This window comes from Primulina tabacum, chromosome 9 (genome assembly GCF_025594145.1).
Source record: "Primulina tabacum isolate GXHZ01 chromosome 9, ASM2559414v2, whole genome shotgun sequence".
Classification (NCBI taxonomy): domain Eukaryota; kingdom Viridiplantae; phylum Streptophyta; class Magnoliopsida; order Lamiales; family Gesneriaceae; genus Primulina; species Primulina tabacum.
The window spans coordinates 34,140,957-34,146,956 of NC_134558.1; positions in this window are offsets into that span (position 1 = coordinate 34,140,957).

Here is a 6,000-nt window from a genome sequence, read left to right on the forward strand (position 1 = left end):
AGTGGCTTGTTTTTCATTTGAGATTTTTAACATGTTATCGTAAAAAAAGGGTGACCTAACTTCAACTGATGGGACTTTTTTTCTTAGAGGACTTGATAATAGAGAAGAGGGTTAGCATGAAAAATTGAACAAATTAAGAACCACAATAATTTGTTATGGCCGAAACCACAATAAATTGTTGTGGCCGATAATGAATTTTGAGGTTGAAAAGTAACTTTCAAAATTGTGAACCACACCTTCATTCACCACATACGATTTCCAAAGCCACGTATTATTTTTATTTATTTTTTTCATTCAAACATGTTGATGTTTATTAAGCTACGTGTAATTCGTCGGTTTCAAATCGTTTTTAATGGCATTCAATTTGGAAAAATTATTAAGTGTTGTATTTTCGAATCAAACTTATTCTAACAAATGTGTGGATACTAATAAAAGCTGACAATGAAATTTATTGGCGTCCTTTACTTTCGATTTCGGGTTTATCTACACTCTCACACGAAACAGATATTTTGTTGAAAGATCACATCGTGTTTTATAGTATGTTTCTTTTACTGAATTTCAGACTGGTAATGAAATGACATTCAATCACTAGTACTCTAATACAAAATCAAATGGTCCAAACTTGATTTTGATATGTGAGATTCATAGTGTGAGTGTGCTGCTCTTATGTAGTTATCTCATCAACCAGAAAGAATATCATACGGTATGATTTTTTTTTTTTTTTGGATAGATATTTTGTGAGATGATGTTACGGATTTATATTCATCAGAAGCATAGATCAAGTTCACATTTACAGTGGAAAATAATATTTTTGACGTAAAAAAATAATGTTTTTCATGAATCGGGCCGGATATGATACTTGTATGAGAAAATTGGCTTATGAGATAGCCAAAGGAATATATGTATGTATTCTTTTTCTATCCCACACATTATTGTTGGTGTTATTTCCATCGATAACATGGTTTCGAGTTGTCAAATATTTGATCTCTCTACTAAATACTCATGCACACATCTGGGATTAAAAAAATATCTCGAGGGGAGTAGGTATCTTCTGATTCAATCTCACAAATCTTTATCTGTGAGATGGGTTAATCCTACCGATATTTACAATCAAAATAATACTTTTAGCATAGAAAATAATATTTTTTATGGATGACCCAAATAAGAGATCCGTCTCACAAAATACGACTCGTGTGACCGTCTCACACAAATTTTTTTCCTCGACAGTTCTCTCGTTAACGGACCGACAACAAGACCAGAAAATGAAAAATGTGTTAGTTACAAGACCAAAAATTTTACACGGTTAACTTCACAATTATTATTTTTCTTGAATTATATATTTATCTGTCAATCCAAAATAATATATAAAGTTATGAAATTATCATACATTATCTTATGCTTGTATTTTAAGCAAATTATATAATTAATTAATAAATTTTAATTTTATATTTATGATCGTGTACATTAAATACTCGTGTTGAAATCTAAATCAATGACGGCTCGACTTAGCGTGGTCAGTAAAGAGGGTGGACATTTTTATCATTTAAAAAATTAATACAATTAGCTAATCAAACTTAAAATAGGGCAAGCTTTTTGATTGGATATTTTGTTTGACAATTAAGAGTCTGATTTATGCGCACGAGCTATCATTAGACAAAAGATCTTTTTTTAAAATATTTGATTCAAAATTCTTCGAATTTTTTAAAACCAAGTCAGAGTGCCAGTAATTTGATCGGCTTCTGGGTGAGACTTTATATAGTAAATATAATATAGAATATAATTTTGTGTTTCATGAATTTTATAGAAAAAATATTCTCTTTAAAAATTTTAATATAATATAAAATATAAAAAGCATAGATACTCGAAATGGCTTCAATAATAGACCTATTTTTTAAAAATATACGTTCAAATAACGTTTGTCGGAGATTTCGTTTAAAACGATTAAATTATATTAAAATTGTGTTTGAATGAAAAGCTTGAGTAGATTTGATATCAACTTCACATCTCAAATTCATTATATCAATTAATTTGATTTAAAATCGAATGAATGACTTGAAATCTCTTAGATTTTCAGTAATATGTTTGCTCGCGATAATTGTGAACTATCAGGAGGATCAATGACGGTATCTTTGATGCGTTTGAATTTGTTGGAGAATTTAAAATCTATGGAATTAAAATAAGTAGATTGAGCATTTGATATGAAATTGAAACCAAAAATGCACTTAGTTAACATAAGAGATTTCAAATCATTCATTATAATTTTGAACCAAATAAATATAATTGATACTCACTGAAAATTTAGGGTCTGGTTCCAGCAAGTGACACGAGTCCAAATACAGACTTCGAATTTACTCTAAGCCTGAAATCACAAAGGATACCGTTAGAAAGGGGCCGGACGGGTGTCCCGACGTAGCCACTCCGACGCTCAAGTCAGAGACTAAGGATATAATGAGAGAACAGCTAAGGGTGCTGCTAAAAGTCAATATAGTGAATATGAATGAGTTGAACACTCAAACCTGATATTTATAGGAGAATACATAGGCCTGTCATGGGCCTTCTATCTTGGCTAGGGATGGGCCGAGGCCCATGATCTGGCGTGAGCTCGATTTGGATGGACTCATCCCTGGAGTATCACTAATAATGAATTTGATGCATGTTTTTTTTTTAATTCAAATAAACTCAAATCCTTCTCAACTTTATGTTAGTTAAGTAAATTATAATGGAGTAGGTCTCTTGTGAGACGGGTCAACCATACCGATATTTACAATAAAAAGTAATATTTTTAGCATAAAAAGTAATATTTTTTCATTGATAATCCAAATAAAATATCCGTCTCACAAAATACGACTCGTAAGACCGTCTCACACAAGTTTTTATCATTATAATATTTCGATTTCAAATTCATTATTCGACCTAATCATTTCAAATTTGTGGAGATTTGAAATTCGATCACAAATCTAAATTCATCAATTTCCACATACAACGTAAAAATTAAGAGATTTGATTTATCTCCACACGATGCTATGACATTTTTTAACTCTCAACTCACTTTTAATTAATAATAATATTAATATAATTAATTCATTCTCCGTGCAACACGAGAATAACGTTCATGCTATTATTTTCTTTTTCTCAACTTTATTATTTACTACAAGCAATTTAGCCACGATAACGCAGACAAGACGATCTCCACGCATAATATACTACAATTAGATACTCATAAAACTAATCGACTTTTAACAAACTAAGATCATCCACAGACATTAAACTAATTTAAATTAAATCATAATTACAATTGTAGGTAAATTGTCATTTTCGTTTTTTTTTTATTTTACAAGTTTTTTTTTTCTCGTATTTTTGTCATGTATCTTTTAGTTTTTGACATGTATGTCAGAACAGGCTGGCGGAACTATCCAACCTAAAACCCGCCTCGAGGCAAGGTGGAGAGGTACATAGCCAACCAAACTTAACCCACCTATTTTACGTGACGAGACGAACCTGGCCATTTTGTGTTGATTAACCGGGGCAGACCAAACCCATTCTGACAAGCTTATTTTTCACATAGAATACTGATTTGGCGGTGTGTTAGTTGTCCTACATCGACTGGATAAAATACCTGAGAGTTGTATATATGATTTTGGACAATTCTCCCTCCTTGAGCTAGCTTTTGAGATTGAGTTATGTCCAAGTTTCAATCTTAACATGGTATCAGAGCTCATGTTTCATTGTTATGTGTTGAACTGCCCATAATTGGATCATTCGTAAACTTCACGCTCCAGATGTTCATTCCTGGGCGTGCGGGTGTGTGTTAGTTGTCCCACATCGGCTGGATAAAATATATGTGAGTTGTATATAGTCTTGGACAATCCTCCTCCCTTGAGCTAACTTTTGGGGTTGATTTAAGTTCAAGTTCCAATCTTAACACAGTATATACGTCAATCTCATTTTAGATCCATGTCAAGTTATATCAATAAATATGATTAAAATTGTAATTTAAAAAATGACATAAGATAAGACTGAAATACATAACTCTCAACTAAGGTTCGGATATTTATGTACAAAAATTAATTTTACTGGTTTTTAAAAAAAATAATTTCTCTACAATAATAAATAATATATTTTAAAATTTTAAATTTTCATGGACCGTCTAAATTTCATTAAAAAAAAAGAGAAGAAAAGGACAAATGATATTTGGATGAAGTTATAAATATTTCTTTATCTTCAGTTTCAATTCCACGTAAGTTTAAACAAAACCCCATACGGTACCAGTTGTTTGCGTCAAAGCTCAGAAAATCATTGAACTAGGGCTAAATTAGAAACGGCGATAAGATTTCGCCGCCGCGTAAGTGGGTACACAGCCCAGCTGAAGCTTATCGGAATCTTCACCGACGAAAAGGTCAGCTCAATTTCTTCCTCACACACACGCGAGGATGCGTGAGAGAGCATCACGACCTGATAACGATGGATAAGGCTCACATTCCAACATACCACCACTGCTCTCTATTTATTGCTTTTTTCTTGTCTCTTACTTCAACTGGTTATGCATCATCGTGGAAATATATTTACAATATATATATAATAATTTTTATGGGCCATATTTTTTGGACCATTTCCAATCACCATTTATTTATTTATTTGTTTTTTTTTTTTGGTTTTTCGACTTATAATAACGTAGAGGCCACCGACTGCGACAAGCGGACGTAGATCTGTATCGACATCGATCTCTCTTTTGTAGTAGATCACAGGTTCGCTGAGAATAGAAAAAGAAAGTAAACTATGGTTGTGGCAGATAACCAGTTTTTTTAAAAAATCTGCAAAATAAGATTTTGACATCTTTTGCTTAAAGTATAATTTATGGTCGGAGAAGAATTGTATAATTATATTTTTTTTGGAGCTAATTGGTATATTACTTTTTGGTAAAATATTAACATGTTCAATCTTGCCCTTCATATGCATTAAAAAGGTGTTCGTAATATAAATTCTTTCCCATGTGAACTTGGGTCGTTTTAGACAAGGATATGTTAATTTTGTAGAGTTGCCTTTTTCGTTGTAGATCAGCTGCCATTCTTCGGGATTGCCTTGGTGGGATATCTCCGTAGCTAAGCTACCTCAGATCTGGAGCAGTTTGTTTAATGAGTCACGTAAGTATGTTGGTTTGTCAATTGGTTGATTAATGGGTTTTGTTCTTTATAAGTAGCCTTTTCTTTTCTTGGAGCCTTTTGTTCTGGTTTTTTCGAAGTTTACAGGTCAATTGACTGTCTACTTTTATGGCGTTGGCTCAATTCCTTATTTTCTTGCATAGATTCGTTGATTTTTATCTGGCATTATTGAAATTAAGATTTTCTTTTCCCTTCCCCTATTTCCTTTTATAAATCCTACACCAGTCGATTAGATTCGTTGATTTTTTTCTGGAGTTATTGAAAATTAAGCTTTTCATTTCCCTTCCCCTATTTTTTATAAATCCCACACCAGTTGATTAATCAAATAATTATTCTTTATTCGTCCTTAATCATTGGTCGGTTTTACTTGTGATTCACTCTTCAAATTGATTTATTGGTTAGTATCTTCTTGTTAAATTCTTTACTATGATTCACACTTCAAATTGATTTGTTAGATTTTTTGAATATTTTTTTGCGATTTCTTTAGGTTGAATTGTGTGATGCCTTCTGTTACGAAACGTGAACAATGGAAGTCAGGGATTACCTGTCTTTCTGAAAGATGCATTAAGCATGAACTTCTGATAAGTGTACAATTTGTATCGGCAAATTAATCGCTATGATACACCTTTTTTATTATTAATACAATTTTGGGTCATGGGTAAAATGGTAGTTTCATGAGGTCGAAATGCATATTTTTATACGAGTACATGGATATAATTGCAATTTTCTTTCACTGATCTGTCTGGACTTATGATTTGTCATGGTTATGCCATTCACTGATTTTTAATTTTGTTTCACAGGCTTTGCAATAATAAAACGTTTTGAAACTGCTTGTCAAGTT